The sequence below is a fragment of the Leopardus geoffroyi genome, chromosome C2 (assembly GCF_018350155.1).
Source record: "Leopardus geoffroyi isolate Oge1 chromosome C2, O.geoffroyi_Oge1_pat1.0, whole genome shotgun sequence".
Lineage (NCBI taxonomy): Eukaryota > Metazoa > Chordata > Mammalia > Carnivora > Felidae > Leopardus > Leopardus geoffroyi.
The window spans coordinates 13,312,118-13,336,203 of NC_059333.1; the positions used below are offsets into that span (position 1 = coordinate 13,312,118).

A 24,086-nucleotide genomic window follows, 5' to 3' on the forward strand; every position below is an offset into this window, starting at 1 on the left:
CTCTCTGTCCTGCTTTATTGGAGGAAAACAGTATATAATACATAGAACACACCAAGTATGTATTAATCAACTGTTTATGTTATTGATGAGTCTTCTGATCACCACAGGCTATTAGTAGTTATGTTTCAGGGAGTCAAAGTTATACCGGATTTTCAACTGTGCAGGGGATAGGGACCCCTAACCCCAGCATTGTTCAAGGGTTGACTGTATGTTTTTCTACTGCTAAATATTTCATACAAAATAAAGAATATATGTATATATACAGGTGTGTGTGTGTGTGTGTGTGTGTGTGTGTGTGTAGTAGATTCACCTAATGGACACATTACCCAGCCTAAGAAATTGAACATCACCAATATAGTACAAACCCTCAGTGACCCCTCCCAGGCTCTCTTCTTCCCTCCCCATCAGAGGGAACTATGGGTCTGATTTGGGCACTTCTGTTTCCCTCATTTATCTTCATAGTTTAACTACATTTGTGGATTTGTATGTTCCCCCAACATATACAATTCCGTTTGTTGCTTTCTGAACATTACATATAAATGCAATCATACTGTGCTTATGTGACACACATTGTTCCGTGACTTTTTTTTTTTTGGTTGAACTTCATGTTCCAGAGGTTCACCCATGGTGATTCACTGGCTCTAGTTCATTCATCTTCACTGATCTCTAGCGCCGTAGTCCCTTCAACACATCCCATAGTTTTCCATCCATTCTCTGGCTAGTGAACATTTGGAGTGATTCCCATTTTTTTTTTTTCTCTAACAAAAATGCTGCCAAAGGCATGTTTTTTGTTGCACCCATGCAAGAGATTCTAAATGGCAGCATAACTCCAGCTTTTCTAGGTCCTCCCAAACTGTTTTCTGAAATGATGAAATTCACTGTCCCCCCAATTACATATTCAAGTTCCTTTCTTCACATCACTTACCCTGGAAACTTTTGAGTGGAAAGTACTGACCAGGAAAAGGCTATATATTAAGGAAGATCTGTTTGCCAGTGACAGAGAAACCTTGTCAGATAAGAGAGCAGAGGACATCAACAGACACATCCCTGCAAAGACATGACTGTGGACCTAACAAGGAACAGGCTTCTTTGGGGGCAGAACTCCCATAGTTTCTCTTTTATATATGGATTGGTATTCACCAATAAGTTCATGACGCTTAAAATGGACCTAGAAATCTGCATGGCTTACAGAAAATCAAATACAGAGTTAAAAACGGAATTCCAACGTATGTCCCTGGCTCTGCTAAAAGAATCCGGCCCAAGGCAAAGTACTGTGCATCTTCAAACCTCCTCCTCCTCAATTATAAATCAGGCATCATTATCTGCACAATGGAATTATTATGTGGCATAATTAATTAATCGTAAAGGGCCCTTGGCACCTATAAAACCAGATGTAAATGTTTAGTAGTGCTCTGAAGCAAGAACAGGCTATTCACACATTTGGGTGGAAGCAGGTTGAACACGATTGGCTCAAATGATACGTCCCAGCTACAGCTTGAATCTCACCAAATTTTCAACTGGTTAGTTTTGTACCAACAGGACTTTTCCAAAAGCATTGATTTCCTTTGCCTCCTGCACCATCAAACAGGACAGTCCTGGAGAGGGAGGCAGGTTTCCTGAGAGGTCACACGCCTCAGTTCAAGCCTGGCCAGCTCACCCACTCAAAGGCCATGGCCTCATCTTCATCATTGGGATGATGCAAGCAGGTGTTCTCACACAGCCTAATAGATGCTTTGGGAGCAGCAGTGAGCCTCTCATTTGTGAACAACAGTGGGGCAAAAATGAGACTGAGGGGTGTGATTGCAGGACCCTCTTGCCCACAAGCATGAGGAGGGATAGACCAAGAGGTTCACTGGAGCAGTGTCTGTATATCCAAAAACACCCAGGACCAATCAAAACATCAGTAGAGGAATAGATAAATAAAATGTGATCTATCCATAGGACAGAATTCCCTACAGCAATAGAAGGACATTAATTGGATTGGGGATGGGGGGTGTCAGTTCTCAAAAATATAAAATGAGTGAAAAAAGTAAATTTCTAAATGAATTTTTAGTATAGTATCATCTATTTTATAAACACATAAGCTAATGTTATATTTTGTTCGTGGAAAATATACATAAAGTTAGATACACTTAAAGAGTGTAATGTATATATTTTAATGGGCCAGAGAATACTCATCAATCTATAGCAGAGATTGTCTTAAAAGAAGGAGAGGATATAGAGACTGAAGAAGGACAAATGGGACTTCCTTTTTTTGTTTTTTGTTTTCCTTTTTTTTCCACAGTGAAGCAAGGCTTTAATCAGTGTTCTTGCAAAAGCCGGTGTCTGATGGGGCCGTTACAGCAGACAATTTATCTCCTAGCATGCAAGTCCCTCCCCTGGTTCCTCATTGGCTGAGCACTACAGAGGTTACAGCCTTACCTGGAGGACACCTATGCCCATGTAAGGCAAAAAAGTACATTCCTCGAGACGACGCACAGACTTCAGATCTTTGGCACATGCTCATTGCAAAGCCACGAAAAATAAACCCGTGAAATGGAGTGTGGAAAAAGAACCAGGAAGTGAAGTGTCTAAGGGTTTGGGACTCCACTGTGTGTGTGTGGGGGGGGGGGGGGGTGGTGGTTCATATATATTTTCAATAAGTTGTAAACCTATTGTTAACTAGACAGCACTGCTTTTATTTGGTATTTCTGAAAATGAATCATCTCACTTCTCACAATCCCTCCTCTTCTTTTCTGAGTTGATTCCATTTTCATTTATAAGTTATTTTGGGCACAAAGCACAGACATTTGTTTCTTAAGAGGAATCTTATGCCCAAGAGGGTTTGCTGTGGTCAGATGCTCCCAACATTGTTCCAAAATACGTGTGTGTTCTCGGGGGGTTTTGTTTGTTTGTTTTTAGTTTTTTTTCCCACCCAGGGATTTCAGATCCTAACTTTTCCCTCTCTGCCTACTAAATCCCATCTTTTCCTATCATATTTCCCCCTTTGAACACATGACTCCTAACTGTCATTAGGAATTGGTACGACGACCGATCTTAACTGCTTCCTGCTGAAAGGGGGCGATGACAGGGGTACAGCTGTGAGAGCAGGTTCAGAGGTCAATCCAGAGGTCCAAAATAATGGAAGGGTATTTGGAACATCTGGGCTAGCAAAATTTTCTTATTTTTCTGGCATATGCAATGGCTTCTACAAGTGACATACAAAAAGAATATTAGACCAATAAGCATTAATATGCCAAATGCAATGCCTCCTAGGGAGGAGGTCACTCCATGGGAAGTAAAGATACATTGTAGACATCCAAAAAGTCCCTGAAGTATCTGGTCACTTAATTTAACTATAGCTTTTCCTCCCTCTTCCGTATTTATTTGGATCTTGTGATAGTGTTGCTTAGAATAATTAAGCATTTGAACTAGTTTTTGGTCCTCAATCCTCAAATCTTCCTTTGGTCATCCCGTTTCCATAGGAACAACTCCACGAGGCGTATTTAATTTTGCCTCAAGGAAAGACTGACCTTCGATATTCAGATTACTATAAGTGTAGGCAATTGTTTATCCGTCCTGGAGCTCGTAGCACTATGGGACTTCCTTTCTATCTGCAATGTTTTGTTTCTTATATCAAAAAAGGGGAGTGACGCAAAAAATTATGGTTAGCCATTATCCATCCTGATGGTAAGAGAAGAGGGCAGGAAAAGGAGAGACGAGAATAAGAGTTGCCTTTATTTGGTTGGCAGGGCTCTGTACTAATCCAGGAAGAGTCCCTCTCATCCTCCCTTGCCTTGTGAAGGGAGATGAATCTGTTCCCTGCACCCTGTATCCAGGTGGGATGCTTTAATGCAGCTCCCACCCCATTTCTGCAGATGCTGACAAGGATTCTCCCATCAGGCTGAAAGCCATGCTCTTCCCCTCTCCTTCTTCGAGGCCATGGACAACAACCTTGAGTCAGAAACACCTGTGATGTCAGCCCAGGGGTGACCTCTCAGGAAAGTGACAGAAGGGTCTTGTAGGCCAATGCATGCCCCTTCCTGGAAACATGTACAACAATAAAGCTGAAGTTTACCAACAGAAAAGAAAACAACAAGCATTGATCATCAGGCCAAGGGTAAATCACAGCCTTTGCATCACACGTGAGGGTCACTGTGGCTGTGTCTAGTCATCCCAGCTCAGAGACCAATCCCTCAGTTCAGCTTGGCCTTGCTCAAGAGCATGGTTTTCTTTCTGCTTCGCCCACCTCTTCACATAGAAAGAGCTCGAGTGTCCACAGCTGTCTACCATTATTAGACTTTGGGGAGCTCACAGGTAGATCCCAGGGAGCCCCCCTCTGTTCTAAGGACTGGGCTCCCTCCACACCTATCCCTCACATCCTCTTCCTGCCTGGTGCTCCTTCCCAGTCCCCAGCTGTATCTCTTCAATGGAGCAGAGTGTATCTCTGGGAATAAGCACCCAGATCTTTGTTTCATCAAGGTCAGTGATATCCATGAGTCTGTTGGTGCTCCCAGGTGACCTGGAGACACCCTCAGCAGAGAAGAAGGAAAATGCACAGAAAACCAATGGTTTCTCTGCTCTGATAGAACCCCCTGCTCCCTGTGCATTAGCTGGGTTGACGCTTCCACACTTTGGGAGGTGGGCTTTGCTAAGACTCCTACTTGACAGGTAAGGGAAGCAGGGCTTTGAGTCTACCCCATGCCTGTAATCACTAAAAAAAAACTTCCATCTCTTTCCTTCCTCCTGCCTGCAAAGACAATCTTTTGGGATAGAGAATTAGGAGAATGTAGGGAGAGGAGAAGAAAAATGAGAGGTGGGCAGGGGAGAGGCAGGGGTGGGCGGGGAGGCCTTTTGGGTGAGGTCTTTTGAGAACAGCGCCTGTGGTGTACGTTTCAAAGTGAATGGGAAAGAGGAAAACGGGATTTCAAGAGCTCCCGTTAGGTGATTACGGATTTCCAGGTGTTCAAGAAATAGATGGAAACAAATGTGAGTTCTCTTGAAACTATGGTGGGGTTGTTTCGATGGCCTTGTCAGAAGACAACAGTGTATTGCAGCTGATCCATAAGGGTGACACCTTTTTTTAAATGTTTCTTCATGTTTGTTTTTGAGAAAGAGACAGAGGGGAGGGGAAGGGCAGAGAGAGAGGGAGACACAGAATCCAAAGCAGGCTCCAGGCTCTGAGCTGTCAGTGCAGAGCCTGATGCGGGGCTCGAATGCACGAACTGCGAGGTCATGACCTGAGCTGAAGTCAGATGCTTAACCAACTGAGCCTTCCAGGTGCCCCGAGGGTTACACCTTTTTAAGCTTTGTCGTAAAAGGTGAGGGCCAGAACCCACCCCGCGGCCTCTTAGCTTTGGCACCTTTCCACTGGTCCCAGGTGCCTGTATCACTATGGGTGAGGCCTCAACCCAGTCCTGGGGCGGTTGGATTGTTGAAGAGTCTGTCAGTTAGTGCACAGCCTCTGATGTGCAGAACCATGCCACCTAGGCCCCTGCAGCACCCACTGGTGACTGGGTGCTCTCTCACAGGCGGCTGGCTTTTGCTACAGCATCTTCTCTGCTGGAAGAAATTCTGCCCCTGGGTCCTGAGCTTCTGTCTCTTCCTACACTGCTCTACGTCCCCTCAAGGCCTCTGCCTGACCAGCCAGGGGCCATGGAATCAGGATAGAGTGGGGACATGTGTCACTGAAACTGTGGGTAAGCCAAAACACACAAGAGAGTAGAACTTAGCAATGTGTGGAAATAGGGAGCCAAGGACCAGGATGACAGAAGGGAAGTCTGAAGAACTAGGAGCAGGTCCCAGATGGATGGTCATGCATCCATCTCTCCATTCATTCACTCGTTCCCTCATGCATTCACTTTTTCTACAATTATGTTAGGCGCTAAACTCTGTGCTAGGGGCGGGGGGGAGGGGCACCCAAGTGGCTCAGTCAGTTACGTGTCTGACTCTCGATTTCGGCTCCTGTCATGATCTCATGGTTCATGACTTTGAGCCCTGCATCAGGCTCTGCGCTGGTGGTTGGGAGCCTGCTTGGGATTCTCCGTCTCTCCCTCTCTCTCTCTCTGATCCTCCCCTGCTTGTTCTCTCTCTCTCAAAATAAATAAACTTAAAAAAAACACAACTATGCACTGGGGGCACTATGGGACAAAGAAAGCCTGGAGTGAGGCTGGCTCCTTCAGTTTGGGTGGTTAGAAAAGGTCTCTGAGAAGGTGATATGGCTGCTTGGATAAAGGGAGAGGGTGTTCCCGGCAGAGGAAACAGCAAGTGCAAAGACTCTGAGGCAGGACTCTGCTAATGGAGGCTAAGAAACTAGTGTTAGGGTCCACAGGGAGTAAGGAAATGAGTGGTAGAAACTGAGAAGAAAGAGCAAAGCTTAGACCACAGAGCCTTTATCAGCCAAAGAAAGGACTTTCAGATTCTTTTGTTTTTAAGCAAGATGGTAATCCATTGAACAGGGGTTTTTTTTTTTGGGGGGGGGTCATTATTTTTTTTTAATGTTTATTTAATTTAGAGAGAGAGAGAGAGGCAGACTGCAAGTGGGGGAGGGGCAGAGAGAGAGGGAGAGATGGAATCAGAAGCCGGCTCCAGGCTCTGAGCTGTCAGCACAGAGCCCGACGCAGGGAAGTGAGATCATGACCTGAGCCCAAGTCAGACGCCCAACCGACTGAGCCACCCAGGCGCCCCCCTCATTGAACAGCTTTAAGCAGGGGAGTGAGACGATCTGATTTTTCTTTTTAAATGTACTGCTAGCCTGCCACACTCAGGTCAGTTCTCTTTACTCTTGAGTCTCAAAGCCAGAAATCTCTGAAAGTAACCCATTTCACCGTCCTCCTCCTAAACTCCAGCTTTTTACTCCTGCTTTCCAGCTGTTTGCCCTGTTTGTCCTGGTGTGTTGACACACACTTTCTGCCCCCAAACCCTGCCATCTCCAGCTTCTACAACTGCTCTGTCTCCTGCCTGTCAATTTTGGGCCCAGGAGACACAGCAAAAGTCACAGAAGGCGCATTTGCATCTCACCTGCATCAATAGAGCAAAAAGGGGGGGTAGATGTAATAAACAAATAATTGGAGTAGGAAGCTGTCAAGCAAAAAAAGAAGGGGAAATTATCCAACCACGACCAAATATAGATTCTACCGCCAGCCATGTTGCTGAGGTGCAGACATTTACAGCAGGCATTTACTTTTGCTTAAGACCCTTTGCAATCCTCTTTAAGCCATATAGCAAAGGGAGCCTTAGGTTAAGAGCCCCACCCATCGCTTTGTCAATGGGCACCTTGAGAAGCAGGGAGGTGAAAAACTCACCCAAGGTCACATGAAAAACTCACCCAAGGTCACACGGCTGCCAAGCATCAGGGCTCAGCTCCAACCCGGGCTCCGAACAACCAACCAAGACTTCTCTCAACAACCCCCTGTTGTCTCTCGGCAAAGATTTATGAAAGGCTGGAAGATAATAAAATAAGCTTGTGCAACCCTACCCCCTAATGCAAATGAAGACATCGATTTGAGGAACAGAAACTCAGTTAAGATTTGCCCACCTACAAACAATGCTGAAGAGAAAAGTTGAATGTTTAAAATAGAAGGAAATACAAGAAGAAACTAGCCTCTCATGTGACTGAGAGCATATTTCGACTCTGAATAAATGACAGGGTGCCTGTGAGAAGTGTTATCCTCTAAACGAGAAAGTTCAAAGTCTGCTGCAAACTTCTCTGATTTACCATAAAATCACCAATATTTGTAGAGTTCAATAGTTTACAGAATGCTATCATCATCATCATCATCATCATCATTCTCCCATTTGCTTCACAATCACCCTGAGAGGAGCTGAAAATCAGTATCTTCATTATCCCCATGCTACAAAAGAGGAGGCTGAGGCTCAGTAAAATTAAATCACTTCCCAAAATCAATCAAAAGAGCCTTGAACCTCAGGCTGCTGAATTCTTTCTATGAGGTATAGTAGAAGGAAGGAAGGAAGGAAGGAAGGAAGGAAAATAGGAGGGAAGGATGGAGGGGGAGGGAGGGAGGGAGGGTGGAAATTAGGAAGCCAAGGATTGGAATTCTGACTTTGCTGCATACTTACCACACCAAGCCTCAGTTGACTCATCTGTAAAATAGGGAGACTAACACCTACATGACAGCTATTGTGTTTAAATGAGAACATGTCAGAAGTATCCAGCTCAGTGCCTGATATGATGTAGGTCCTTGCTGTTGTTAATATATACAACTTCTAATTTTTATTCTTTTTAATAATCTCATTTGGTAGATCTTCCAGCTACTAGCTGGATTACAGACACAGAGGGGAAACTCCTTTCCTGTGGTATCACTCCTTCATTCATTGGCTTGGTTGCTTATTGAGAAAGATGTTGGCCTAGTTGAAGCAGAGATTCATGTATCAAAAGAATCGGTCGAGGGGCGCCTGGGTGGCGCAGTCGGTTAGGCGTCCGACTTCAGCCAGGTCACGATCTCGCGGTCCGTGAGTTCGAGCCCCGCGTCGGGCTCTGGGCTGATGGCTCAGAGCCTGGAGCCTGTTTCCGATTCTGTGTCTCCCTCTCTCTCTGCCCCTCCCCCGTTCATGCTCTGTCTCTCTCTGTCCCAAAAATAAATAAACGTTGGAAAAAAAAAAATTAAAAAAAAAAAAAAAAAAAAAAAAAAAGAATCGGTCGAAGGGATCACCGGAAAGCAAATGTGCAGAAGAAGATGGCCAGAACTCCATTCATTCATACACCATTCATGTTAAAGAAGTGTTCACCAACACTGAGCTTGAGGGAGACCCTGGTATAACTAGGTGGGGGGTAGCCCTGGGCTACAGGGAAGTTAATTATAGAGATGACAAATATCAAAGCAGGTCATTTGCCTCACCAACGTGGCTGTCTTAGTCTGTATAAACTTCTATAACAAAATACAATAGACTGAGTGTCTCATAAACAATAGAAGTTTGTTTTTTACAGTTGTAGAGGCTGGGTGGTCCAAGATCAAGGTGTTGGCCGATTCAGTGTCTGGTGAAAACCCGCTTCCTGGTTCATTGACAGCTGTCTTCTTGCTGTGTCCTCACACGGTGGAAAGGGCGAGGGAGCTCTCTGAGGCCTCTTTAATAAGGGCAGTAATTCCATGATCTAATCTCCACCCAGCAGCCCCATTTCCTAATACCATCACCTTGAGAATTCCGACTTCAACATATGAATTTTAGGGGACACACCATTCAGACTATAGCCATGACTTAGATACATCTGGTCTCCCCTGGCTCTTTGAGGATTCTGAATTAATAAACAAACAGAGGCATCTTCCTGCCCTCTGTTTCCTCCACTTATGGAAAAAATCATCTCCCGTTAAGTAAGCATCCAACTGAAGCAGAGAAAATAATAATCCTTGGTGATTCCCATCTCTGCTGCTCACATTCCATTGCAGAGAACTAATCACATGACTATACCTTGGATGTTGTCCGGAGGGGAGGAGCATGAATTTTCGGTGGTCAGTTGGCCACTTTTGCTGCAGCCAGAAAGAAGGCTGAACGTACTAGTAATCATAATACCTAATGAAAATAACACAGGAAAGTCAAATATAAAGACTTGAAAAGAGATTGAAAAAGGTATGCCAGATACATAGTAACAACATTCATTTCACACAAAGTAAAATCCAAATTGAAAAGCACTAAAAGAAATATTTCATAATTATAAAAGTACAACCTACCAAATATGTCACAAACCTTTATGCACCTAACATCTTAGCCTCAAAATATATAAAACAAACCCTGATAGAAATGCAAGCAGACACCAACAAGGTCTCATAAAGGTGAATTCATTTTTTCCATTAAGATTTTATTTTAATTCCAGTGTAGTTAACATCCAGTGTTATATGAGTTTCAGGTGCACAGATATAGTGAATCAACACTTCCATATATCACCCAGTGCTCACGATGACAAGTGCACTCGTAAATCCCATCACCTATTTCACCCATCCACACACCCACCTCCCCTCTGGTAATCATCAGTTTGTTCTCTATAATTAAGAGTCTGTTTCTTGGTTTGCCTCTCTCTCTCTCTCTCTCTCTCTCTCTCTTTCTCTTGCTCTTTTTTTTACCTTTGCTCATTTGTTTTGTTTCTTAAATTCCACATATGAATGAAATCATAAGGTATTTGTCTTTCTCTGACTGACTTATTTCGTAGTCACTGTGGAAAACAATATGGAGAGAAACTAATATTACACTAGATGTTAACTAACTGGAATTTAAATAAAAACTTGAAACTACAAAAAATAAATAAATGTTTTAATTAAAAATTTTAAAAAACCCCACAGTATGGAGATTCCTCAAAAAGTTACACTACTGGGTAAAATTTACCTAAAGAATATGAAAACACTAATTTGAAAGGATATATACACCCCTATGTTTATAGCAACATTATTTATAATAGCCAAACTGTTGAAGCAGGCCAAGTGTCCATCGATAGATGAATGGATAAAAAAGATGGGTATATATATACAATGGAATGTTATTCCACTGAAATCTTGCCATTTTCAATGACATGGATGGAGCTAGAGAGTATAATGCTAAGTGAAATAAGTCATGATAAGTGTTGACTTTAAATATGTCTCTCAGGAATTGGCTGATCAACTATTACAGAAAGGAATAAGGCTCGAGAAGTCCTGGCTAATAAAATGAACAATTATGACCTAAAAGATATATGGAGAGAAATAACTTTTTCCCCAACAGAGATTATACATTCTTTTCAAACTCTCATAGGACATTCTCCTGGTGTATTAGGTCACAAAGGCACTCACAACAAATCCCCAGAAGGGAAACTCTGGCTCATACTCGTGAACTATAATGGACTAAAATTAGAAATTAATAACAGAAGGGTAACCAACAAAAATCTATTCTCATGAGTATTTACATTACTCATAAGCTATAGGCTTGAAAGAAAATAAAACTGGAAATGGCAAGCTATTTAGAATCACAGTAACAGCACTGCCTATGTATCAAAGCCCATGGGCTATGCTAAGGCAGCATTCAGAAGAAAAACACAGAGCCTTAAATGCTTAGGGGAGAAAAGCAGAAGGCTTGAAAATAAATGAATCAACCAAGCTTTCAATTCAAGAAGCTTGGAACAAATAGGGGGGGAGAGAGAAAGAAAATAAACCTAAAGGAAGTTGAAGAAAAAAATCAAGGAAGATAAAAGTAGAAATTAACAAAAATAGAACACAAAAAAACAATAGAATTTGACGAATTAAACTGGTTCTTTGGTTCTTTGGTTCTGGATCTGTGTCTGCCTCTCTCTCTCTCTCTCTCTCTCTCTGCCCTCCCCCACTTGCATTCTGTCCCTCCCTCTCAAAAATAAATAAACATTTATTCATTATGAGAGACAGAGAGTACAAGCAGGGTAGGGGCAGAGAGAGGGAGACACAGAATTGAAACAGGCTCCAGGCTCTGAGCTGTCAGCACAGAGCCTGACGCAGGGCTTGAACTCACAAGCTGTGAGATCATGACCTGAGCTGAAGTCGGAAGCTTAACCGACTGAGCCACCCAGGCGTCCCAAAAGAAATTTTTAAAAAGAAAGAACTGATAGACAAATCTTTGTCAGGCCTGTCAAAAGAAGAAAAGGGGCAAAATCATAAGTCAAACATTGTAAGAATGTAAAATATAGAATTGTAAAAATTATGAAACTTGGAAGCATTGGCAAGCATTTTGAAAATCACTAGATAAAGTCACTAATTTCCTAGGAAAATATTCATTATAAAGATTCATTCAAGGAAAAGGAGGAAACTTGAATAGAATGGGAGAAATTGAACAGATACTCAAAGATCCACCTCTGAAATAGGCATCAAGTCCAGAGGGCCTTTCAGAAGGTAGAATCTACCAGACTTTTCGGGAAGAACTAATTCTGTATAAACTGTCTCAGAGCCTAGGAAAAAACAGGAAGCCCACCTAAATAACTTTATAGTTTCGATATAATACAGATACCTGATATATATCTCTATCTCTCTATCCAAACACATATATGTATATACCGCATAACAACAAAGATGCAAAATTCTATATCCAGCAGTGTATTAAAGGAGTAACACAAAAGGTCATTCTAGGAATGTAAAGATGTTTCAGTAGTAAGAATCTACTGAAGAGATGAAAGTAGAAAAACAGTATGATTGTATTAACAGATGTTTTATTTATTTATTTATCTATCTATTATTTATTTATTTATTTATTTATTTATTTATTTATTTTGAGAGAGAGACAGTGTGAGCAGGGGAGGAGCAGAGAGAGAGAGAGAAAGAGAGAATATCCCAAGCAGGCTCCACACTGTCAGCTCAGAGTCCTATGTGAGACTCCATCCCATGAACTGTGAGATCATGACCTGAGCCAAAATCAAGAGTCCAACACTCAATGGACTGAGCCACCCAGGTGCTCCGTATTAATGGATGTTTTAAAGGCATTTGCTGAAATTCAACCAGGATAGCAGCCCAGGAAAAGAAACATCTTAAACCTGATAAAGTATGTTAGTAACCTAAGGAAGCACCATTTTATGTGTCAACTATAATAATCTCTCCCATAAAAGTTGGAGATAAGATGAGATTCCTATTCAGCATTGTGCTACAGTTATTAGATAATACATTAAGAGCAGGAAAAGCTAATACTATTCACCTTTTTTCTTTTCTTTGGATTAATGAAAACAATACTGTTTGCACTTTACAGTTTACAAAATTGTTCCACAAGTCCTATCTCCTGTGATCCTCACAGTGACCAGGGTCAAGGTCAAGTATTGAGATCAGTCAATGAGTCAGTCAATGAGATCAGGTCAAGTATTGTCATCCCAACTTTGAGAATGAGAAACCCAAGCATCATAGAATTTTTAGATTTCTCTAAAGACACATATAGCTGGTAAGCAGTGATGGGGAATAGACCCCATGTTTTCTTATTCTTAATCAAGCTTGATTAAGAATAAGTAATCAAACTTTAAAAACAATACAATTGACCCTTGAACAACATGGGTTCAAAGAACAACATGGGTTCAAACCACACAGGTCTACTTATACACAGATTTTTTTTTTTTCCGGTTAATATAGTACAGTACCTGAAAGGTATTTTTCTTAGGATTTTCTCCAGCTTACTTTATTGTAAGGATGCAGTACATAATAGATATAACATACAAAACATGTGTTACTCCCCTGTTTATGTTATTGGTAAGGCTTCTGATCAACAGTAGACTATTAGTAGTTAACTTTGGGGGGAGTCAAAAGTTACAGGTGGATTTTTGACTGTGTGGGGGTCAGTCCCCCTAACATCTACATTGTTCAAGGGTCAACTCTATATCTCATTGCTACCTGTGACTGACCCTGGCTGGGTCACTGTCTCTCTGAGCAGGCTAAGTTAGAGCCCCAGGAGCTAACTGGGGTAAGGATGGGGGGACTTGGCAGAGTGAGTAAGACAGAAGGAAGAAACAGAGCACTGAGGACAAACTTCTTGATGCCATGGCATATGTCCCTGGATGCCATTTGACAGATGGGGCTGGCCGACACTCGGGTTGTCCCTATGAGGCTCCTGGGACACTTCTGAATATCCATCTACATCAACTCATTTAATCCTCATAAAGCCTCTCATGAGGTTGGCACTGTTACTATTACCCTCATTTCACAGATGACGAAACTGAGTAATGCATCCCAGTTTGTAGATTTAATAAGTGGTAGTGCCAGGACTTGAACCCAGGCCGGATGGCTCCAGAGTCTTTGCTTAGAATCACTACCTTACAGTGTCTTGAAGCCAGTTCCCTGGTTCTGGGAGTGAGAGTAGAAACCAACCTTTCACTGGTGTGTTTTAGATATAAAAACAGTATCACTAAAAGAAAAAAGCCTCAATTTGCTCATTCAGTTGTTTTGATGTTGCATGAGACCAGGAGGAGACATGCACACACACACACACACACACACACACACACACACACACACACATACAATCTGCTTAGAAACATTCATTTTTATTATCTGTTTGGCTGCTTCCTAAAATTAGACTTAACCAAAAAAGAAAGGAAGGAATGTTCTTCTTGGCTTATTTCCTTCAGTCTGTAGACCTGTATGCTAAGAGTCCTACTCAATAGAACCATGAAAGAAAATCAGGAAAAAAAAAAAAATGATGCTTGCCCAGTTAAGAACCTAGATAAGAACCAGAAAGAAGTGTTATTTTAAAGAATCACTGACATAATTCTTTTTCGTTGCCCTAAACTTCTTTCATTTGCAGCTATACTCAGAGGCCCTTGTTCTTCTTGGCCCTGCAACCTGTTCTAGACCTTAAGACGCACTCCCAGGGAAGTCTGTTAACACTTGGTTTGGGCCAGCTTTTCCTGAAGCAGAGCCATTCATGAGTGTAGAGTTAGATAGTCTAAAGTTTATGACCCCGTGTACCTGCTGGTTACTCAGATTACTCAAACAGACATACTTTGCACAACGTGTTTTTTCATCGTGGAATACGTGTCCCAACCCAGCAACATCCTATTCTTCCTTTAGGACCTAGTTCACCTCTTCCAAGCCCTCCCTGATGATGTCAGCACTCGTGCTCCAGTAAAACCCATAGAACTCACTTGGAAGAGTAGCGCACATTTTTTTTGGTCTGTTTATTTATTTAGAGAGAGACAGAGAAAGCCCAATGAAGGAGGGACAGAGAGAGAGGGAGACAGAGAATCCCAAGCAGGTTCCATGCTGTCAGTGTGGAAGGGCTCAAACTCACAAACCATAAGATCATGACCTGAGCAGAAATCAAGAGTCGGATGCTTAACCGACTGAGCCACGCAGGCACCCCAGAATAGTAGCTTCTTTAGCACTTCCCATTTTGCAATTTTTTTTTTAAACTTGTCAGACTCTCAAGCCACCTGGGTGGCTCAGTTGGTTGAGCATTGGTCTTTGGCTCAAGTCATGATCTCACAGGTTCGTGAGTTCAAGCCCCTCATCGGGCCTGCTGCTGTTAGCACAGAGCCTGCTTCGGATCTTCTGTCCCCCCTCTCTTTGCCCCTCCCCACTAATGCTCTGTCTCTCTCAAAAATAAATAAACATTTAAAAAAAATTTTTTTAAATTAACTTGTCAGACTCTCACGTGAAATTGCAAACTCCATGAGGGTAGGGACTCTTCTCTTTTCAGGTCTGGATCTCCATTGCCTTTGGATTAAGAAATAAATTAGTATTTCAAGTTTAACAATTTGTCATGGAAATTGAAGATCAATGCTTTCAAGATATTAAAAATACATTATAGTCTTTTTTATAAATAGGCTTTGAAGTTTTAAGCTCCCATAAATATTAAACTTCAGATAGAGGCACTTTGGAAACAATTCATAATGCTTCTAATAGGGACACTATAAATAATGTTTATAAGGAAATAAAACAATGGTCCTTTATCATTAGCAATATATTTGGACACTTCCTTAAGAGTTTGGTATAAAAGCCCATAAACTATCTCAATAAATCACAAGGCAATACAGGAATTGGGACAGCTGTTGTCCTTGAGGTAATAATATTTCTTTACCAAAAAGTAGAGGTTAGAGAAAAATATCCAAGGAAATGGGTTAAGAAGAAAAATCTTTGAATTTATACTTTGCGTAGGGGGAGGGGGAAAAAGAGAGAGTTACGAATGATTCTGATAGATGAATGGCAGAAAGATCAGGTATTAAATCTTACCCAGGCTGGGATGGCAATAACGTCACTTTGCAAAAGAAGTCAATGAAAATGTCACAGATAATAAGTACAAAATCTGTCAATCTGAATAGTAACATACATTAAAGATGGATGAAGTGATGTCAATGCACTACAGAACGATAGGAACTATGTCTAGGGGAGACAGATTCTCAGAGTCGTAGGTTCAGCAGAACACCAAGATAATTTTAAGAAGCTTTAAAGACAAATTGCTGAAAATGATCTGTGAAAAGCAATTCAACTAAAAGAACTAGTGTGGGACAACTCCCCGCAGCCTCTGTCTAATAGATCTTTTTTTTTTTTTCCGATCGATCATTTTAAAACATGAAACATTAGAACATTAAAAATACACAATGATATAGCCGCATGCCAGACACTTAAAAGCGGGTCGTCTATGCAGGAGACGTGTATCATGTGCCCCAAACTATTTTCCCCAGGGAAAAAAATAGGAAGGGATTTCGCCTGATCCATCCCAATTCTTCTTGAAACTCGCATAAGCACAGATTTAGAAGACCAATACCCAAGAGGAAGGGGGTGATAATGCAATCATGAGAGAGTGGAAAGCTACCTGGTATAATGTAGGATCAAACTTGGGAACTGCTTTGCTCCAGGAAGTATCAGTGAGGTAAGGGGTGGGGAGGGCACAAGACCTAGGCCCCCACTCTGGCTTTGATCTGATCTCAGGGGGAGATGACTCACTCCTTTGATCTCAAGGGAGAGCCTCTGATCATAAGACATGTTTAAGGAGGGAAATGAGCCTCCTCAACACAGAAGAGCTGAACCCAGAAGCTTCTTGGCAGGCATGGGCTAGGCAACGGCAGTCTGTACTTGATATAATAACAGATTGATGATGGTAAAAATAACTGTCCCTTATCTGTGATATAGGAAAGGTGGGTGAAGTTTTGTGGGAATTGTTTATGTTTGTAGTGCAAGAGGAACAAAAAGGAAATATTTACTTTTTCCGAATTTAAAATGTGTGAGATGGGGCGCCTGGGTGGTTCAGTCGGTTAAGCGTCCGACTTCAGCTCAGGTCGTGATCTCAGTTCGTGAGTTTGAGCCCTGCATCAGGCTCTGTGCTGACAGCTCGGAGCCTGGAGCCTGCTTCGGATTCTGTGTCTCCCTCTCTCTCTCTGCCCCTTCCCTGCTCTCTCTCTCTCTCAAAAATAAATAAACATTTAAAAAAATTTTTTTTAAATGTGTGAGATGTCCTCTCTCCAAGACTTGAACGTTTCAAGTGTGTTTCTAAAAAATACGTTTCTAAAACAGGGGTCCGCAAATGTTTTAGGTAAAGGGTCAGATAATAAATATTTTAGGCTTTCTGAGCCATGCTGTCTCTGCTGTAAGTACACAACTCTGGCCCTGTAGCTTAAAAGCTGCCATAGGTGATATGCAAATGAATTGGCCTAGTTGTGTTCCAATAAAACTTTGTTTATAAAAACCTGCAGTGGGCCTGTTCCAGATAAGGAAACTAAGGCATGAAGAGGCTAAGTCACTTGCCTAAGGTCACAAAGCTAATCATCATAGAAATAGCATCAGAAGACACGATTAAAATCCTCCTTTCACCAATAACTGGCCAAACTGGTCTGCACACTTCTTGAAGTACCAGTTTTGTCCTCAGAAAGTTTTGATCATAATACTGCCCTCCCTCCCACCTGCACAGAGTTAACTGCATCTCTCAAATATGATGATGCATTTGAAAGTACTTCATTCCTTCTGTTTACCCTCAGAAAATGTTAGTTATTATCCACCCTCAGTCATCTAACAAAAATACAGAGAGAATATCAATTCTGAAGCACTGGACTATAAAGACACACACCAATAGATTTGCTTTCGTTTTCAAATATAAAAATCAGCAACCAAAGTAGGAAATGAAGCATGTATTCTAGAACAAATATTCATGAATGATCAGTGCAACCGTATCAACCCTCCAGGGTCTAGACTGACCTTTTCACCGCCCTGGGCTCTATATTTTCACATATATAAATTAATTTGATACTAACAATTGTTTTGCAGACTAGAAATCTAAGATTCAAAGAATGAAATTCACCTGCCTAAGGTCATATTACAAACCAGTTTCCTGGACCCTTTCCAACGACTCTTAATAATAAAATAGCTTAGAGGGAGAGAAAAGGTATGGCGAAGCTGAAGTAGGTCCCTTATTTGACTTTCATTAGTGTTTTCTGGTTGCTTAATAATGCTTCATTTATTTATATTACTTGGAATTGAATTGTCAATACACTTCAAATTTTTGGTAACTAAAGCCTATCTCTTTCATTATAAAAACTATACATCTGAACCTTTCTTCAATCAATATCTACTTCCTCTCTTATCAATATTCACATTTGTTATATTGCCCTCTCAGTCCAGATTCCAGCCATGCCATCTTGCAGGACAGTAGTGATTATTATAAGAGAACACCAATTCTGGAGCATGCCATTAGGAGATATAAACTCAGAAGTCTCTATATTAAATCAGTTTGGATATTTGCAATCACCAAGAGCAGAAAACCCAACTCAAACTGGCGTAAACAAAAAGGACATGCATTGGCTTTCATAACCCCAAGATCAGGAGCAGTGCAGGCTCCAGGGTTGGTTCGGTTTAGTAGACCCAGTTCAGTTTCTTTTTTTTTTTTTTTTTTCAACGTTTATTTATTTTTGGGACAGAGAGAGACAGAGCATGGATGGGGGAGGGGCAGAGAGAGAGGGAGACACAGAATCGGAAACAGGCTCCAGGCTCTGAGCCATCAGCCCAGAGCCTGACTCGAGGCTCGAACTCACGGACCGCGAGATCGTGACCTGGCTGAAGTCGGACGCTTAACCGACTGCGCCACCCAGGCGCCCCGACCCAGTTCAGTTTCTATCTAATTAGATCAAGATGTGTCAAATGCCTATACATAAACCAAACTTTGAGGTCAGAGGAATGCCCTGTGCTATCTGGCTTAGGTCTGAGTTTCTGAACAAGTCACCAGCAAGGAAGATTACGTTATTAAACTTGGCTTGAGGAAAGCATGGGCTACATTTGGAGCTGGGATTAATCCTCTAAGCCTCATTGTTGTTAAACAATAGAGGGGGGAAATAAATTAGGGAATGCATTTGTCGTTGTTTTTGGCTGAGCAACCTCTGAACCTCCTTCTTATGTTTGGGATAAAAATCTGGGTTTATTTCCCCAGATTATAAATCCTGGTGGAAAGTAGACTCTACTTCCCACAATTGAAACTGAAAAACAGATTTGCGATTCCCCAGTTGTTTTTGCAGCTGGGTGTGGGCAAGTGACCCAGGCTTGGCCAACTTAACGCATCCCCTGACCCAAAGCCACCCTTAGATACACAATCAGGTGCCAGGAGCAAGTAACTGAAAGAAGTAGGGCCAGAATAGAATCAGAATGGGCTGCCTCACAGGGATCTTTCACCATGGCTAACTGACCATAGGCTCTCTCAGACCAAAATCATAAGGAGCTCACTCAGGTCTGATAAAGAGAGGCGCAATCTGAGCACTGCAATAGAGATTCTCAAATCCTAGGCTTGAATTAGTTCACAGACCCAGAGCCTCTTGAACGAAGGAAAGGCCAGAAACTCTTGCTTAAGAGCACTACAGTAAGATCACACATACATCTTGTAAATCTTCGTCCTGATCTTCCACCAAAACAGATACCATCATTAATCGGGATTAATGTGTGCTATGGAAAAGGAAATACGTAGATCTTTGGAGGATTTACAGAATGCCACTTTTGTCCACCAGTCAGAGAGGAGATTTATGGGGAGTAAGGTAGCAAATTGAGTTTTGACTTCAGTTTGTCTTCACTGGGCTTAAAGAGCCCCCAAATCTGTGTTTATTTCCCCAGTTCGTACAAGTATAAGAAGAAGCGATACACAGAACCAACAGCAAATCCCCACGTTGGCTCTCTACCCCATGGAGTACGGGTCATTATAATAGGAATGGCCACATGTAAACGCATGGAGCTCTCTTTATGTAAAACAGCATATCACGCTGATATCACATCCCTAGTAGAATTCCAAACATTAAAAGACCTGAACGATCCGGAGGTGATGACTGCTGTCACATTCCCACTTAACTCTCCAGTTTAGCCAGTGAGGAAAACCAGATCAGCCTTGGAGAATGACAATGGATTATCATAAACTGAGTCAGTTACATCTGCTGTTCTAGCTGGCTTCACGGCACAAACGCAAATATACAAAGACCCTGGCGCTTGGTATGCATCCATGGATTTGCCAAAGGCATGTTCTTTCTGTCCCCACATGAAAACACCAAAAGCAAGTGTTTGTTTGTTTATCTGTTTGTTTGTTTTACTTGGCAAGGACAATAGTATGCCTTTATTGTCTTACCTCAGTATTGTTACCTGTCTGGTGCTATGCCACAGTTTGGTCTGTGGGAACCTCAGTCATCTCCCAGGACATCGAGCTGACAGAATCCAAGGAGCCTTAATAGCAGATACCCAGGATGCCTGGAAAAGAGAACCCCCATCAAAGGGTGGAAAAGAAGTTTCACAAAGCTACGGCAGATTTGAGGCAGTGGAATTGGGGCAGAAATAGGGGAAGGTTTCCAATAACCCAGGGCATGTAGGGCTCGTTCTTTCTCCAAAATTAACAGTAAGCTGCTATACCTTGCAAGTCCTCTCATTAGGAATCAGGTGCAAAGTTTGCGGAGCTCTATGGGACTTTAACTTGTTTTATTTTTTTATTTTTTTTAATTTACATCCAAATTAATTAGCATACAGTGCAACAATGATTTCAGGAGTAGATTCCTTAGTGCCCCTTACCCATTTAGCCCATCCCCCCTCCCACAACCCCTTCCATAACTCTCAGTTTGTTCTCCATATTTATGAGTCTCTTCTGTTTTGTCCCCCTCCCTGTTTTTATATTCTTTTTGTTTCCCTCCCCTTATGTTCATCTGTTTTATCTCTTAAAGTCCTCATATGAGTGAAGTCATATGATTTTTGTCTTTCTCTGACTAATTTCACTTAGCATAATCCCCTCCAGTTCCATCCACGTAGTTGCAAATGGCAAGATTTCATCCTTTTTGATTGCCGAGTAATACTCCATTGTATATATATACCACTTCTTCTTTATCCATTCATCCATCGATGGACATTCGAGCACTTTCCATACTTTGGCTATTGTTGATAGTGCTGCTGTAAACATGGGGGTGCATGTGTCCCTTCGAAACAGCACACCTGTATCCCTTGGATAAATGCCTAGTAGTATAATTGCTGGGTCGTAGGGTAGTTCTATTTTTAGTTTTTTGAGGAACCTCCACACTGTTTTCCAGAGTGGCTGCACCAGCTTGCATTCCCATCTCCGGGACTTTAGACCTGCATGATACATTTGGGTGTGTCGTCTGACTCCATGGGGGACTCAACTCATGCTCGGCTTTAAGAACAAGAAGGTCCAGAGCTGGTCCAGGCTTGTAGGGCAAGCAACTCTACCATTTAACACTTGTGATTCAGCCCATCCAATAAGGTCTGAGTGCCTCTGGCCCCCTGGGATATTAACACAGCTTGTGGCAGGTGCTGAGCAACCAAATAGAAGACTGTACGGTTCCAGGGAAAGTCAAGACCCCTCAGCAAATGGCAAAGCTTTAGAGAACCAGTTCTTGGGTTGCTGGGCTAAGCAACCTGACATGGCGACTGAGAGCCTGGCTGGCTCTGAACTGCCTGAATTTGAATCTCTTCTCTGCTCCTTACTGGCTGTGAGGTTATGGATCATAGCTCATCCTTCCTTTGTCTTGACTCCCCACCTGTAAAACTGGCTTAATACTAGAGACTTAATGGGAGGGTGAAACATGCTAATGCACGAAAAGTGCTTGGCATGGGGTCTGGCACATGTGAGTGCTCAATAAATATTAGTTATTGTACCCAGTGTGTCAAACAAGCAGGAATCGTGCCCCAAACAAGCCTCAGTTCAGTGTTTTTCTGCTAACCCTTCAAACTTTCTCCGGCAGAGGTAGCAGTCTTTTCGTGAGCCTGGATGAAGTTCTAGCAGGTCCCATAGCTTTTGAACTCATCCCTGGGCAATAAATGAGTCACATCAAGTCACAGACAACTTTGATTTAGTCATTAGAGTTTCAAAACACTGAACTTGACAGTGTTAAAACTTCCTTTCCTGACTCCTTGGCTGGGAGCTTGCAGGAGGGGAGAGGGGTGGCCCTCTGCCCCTTCTCTCCCCACGCTCACATTCTCCTCCACTTGCCAGTTGTTGGTGCAACCCCGCCAAGGTGAAGCATGAGTGTGGAAGAGGGAGATGGAAGGGTCGAGGCCAGCTCTAACTTGGCTAGTGACTTCATGCTGAGTCCTGGGGCTGGCAGATGGCACTCTCTCACAGACGCTTTGGTGGGCTCTTGGGTTTGTTTTTGTTTTTTTGTTTTTTTCTGGATCCTTTTCTCCCCCACTCCCTTTGACCACAAAGGACACACTGATTCTCTGTGGTCTCTTGCATTTCTTTCTCTAATCCCTAGACATGCGACCCCGGGCAGCTCCAGCCTCTTCCTACTGAGGTCTCCAGGTGGTCTATCCAATAAAACCCAAAATGAACCATATCCCTGCTCTTTGTCTCCCACTGAATCCTGAGTGGACCTCAGGAAACCCTCAGTCACTTCTCCTACTTATCCTGAATCCCAGTGTCCCAGCATCTGCCATGAAAGTAGGTATTCAGCCCACTGCTCCCCTCTGGGTTTCCTCAGAGTCAGACCCCAGCCTTAGCTGTCTTAGACCTGGTTTTAGTCTTCAGCCCTCTCTCTGTCTCTCACCACAAAGAACCCATTTCAAAACCCTCCTAGTGACACCTGAAGTCTGCCTCATGAGTCATGAGTTAGAATAGAAGTCGGAAAACTTTCTCTGAAGACAGCCAGGTTGTAAATATTTTAGTCTTTGTGGGCTGTTTCTGTCATAACTACTCAACTCTGCTTTGGAGCTTGAAAGCAGCCATAGACAACACATAAACTATTCAGCATGACTGTGTCTCAATAAAACTTTATGAAAATAGGCAGTGACCAGATTTGGCCTGCAGTCCAAAAGTTTGCCGACCCCTGGGTTAGAGGTAGGGTTCCTCCACTGCCTCATTTCATTTTCCAGAGAGCGGAGGGCTGGAAGCCTGAGACCCTCATACCAATTTTTCTCTCTCTGTGTTCTGACCATCTTTATGGTCTCAAAGTGGGGGAGGGTGTTTAAGAGGCGTGAAACACTTCTTCAGACATCTCCCTCGACAATCTTCATATATGGATTTCCCTCATAATCACTTTTGTAACTGATAACAAACTGGCACCTGAATTGAAAATGAGGCGGGTAGAATTTCAACCGTGTTGGGCTCGAGGTAGCTGTGGACCCAGGCGCTGGGGCATCCAGTAGACAGCTGGAATCTATGCCTTAAAAGTCACAAGGATGACCTGAGCATAGTTCTTTTCTCGAAAAGGGCAGAGCCATCTCCCTGCATTCTATCATATGCTGCCTCACTCTCGGAAACAGAGAATGCGGTGCATACCCTCAATTTCTTTGTTAACTGGGATCTGACATTACAAGCAGCTTTGCTGTGACTTGCTATAAAACAGGTGCCACCAATGGCTATGGAGGTTCCTAGAACTAGTTTCCTTTAAACCCAGCGGACCTGACGGCTTTGCTTTTGTGCGCTCTTGCGTCTGCTGTCCTTGGATTTTTCTGTCCCCTCTCTCACTGTCAGTCCTGTCAACAGCCATTTCTTGTTGCTGCCAGCTTGCTTATCTCCAGCAGCCTCCTTCCCTATTTTGCTACTTTTAATGTGCTTGTACTTAAAAATCAAAGACTTGAGGGGTTAGAATTGTTAGATAATCATTCCAGGAGTGAGTGTTGAGTATCCAGTGGGTGGCATGTATGATCTTAATAGACGGACAATGAGACATCTATTTTGCATCTTTACGTACTTGTTTTCATATATTTGTTTAGATGGAACATCAATTATGGCTTTTTACAGACTTATTTATTTGTTCATTCCCTCATTATTCATTTATTTTTTTGCTTGAATTCAGGTACTGAGCCATGTGACTAACATGTTGCCCCCCAAATGACCTTGGTTTTGGAAAGGGATGGGACCCCCTTTTTAATATTCTACTTGATATACGTATTCACGTATGTATAGAATTTTATATAAATATACACATGTGATGTATGTGGGGTTTATTTATTTATTTTTTGAGAAAGAGAGAGAGAGAGAGAGAGAGAGAGAGCATGTGCGTGCACAGGTGGGGGAGGGGCAGAGCGAGAGAGAATCCCAAGCAGGCCCCATGCTCAGTGCAGAGATTGATGCCAGGCTCAATCTCACAACCCTGAGATCATGACCTGAGCCAAAATCAAGAGTCAGAAACTTAACCAACTGAGCCACCCAGGTGCCCCTCATCTATATCTTTTTTTTTTTTTTTAATGTTTGTTTATCTTTGAGAGAGACAGAGTGCAAGCAGG

At 42.5% G+C, this 24,086-nt stretch overlaps 1 long non-coding RNA gene across 1 annotated transcript in view; it reads right to left on the reverse strand.

Moving 5' to 3' along the window:
* The window catches only part of LOC123575909, a 75,201-nt gene that overhangs the window by 41,324 nt on the left and 9,791 nt on the right, over positions 1–24,086 (reverse strand). The window contains exon 2 of the long non-coding RNA XR_006701080.1: positions 19,987–20,105. This is a non-coding gene — a long non-coding RNA (uncharacterized LOC123575909). The remainder of the gene's footprint in view (positions 1–19,986; positions 20,106–24,086) is intronic.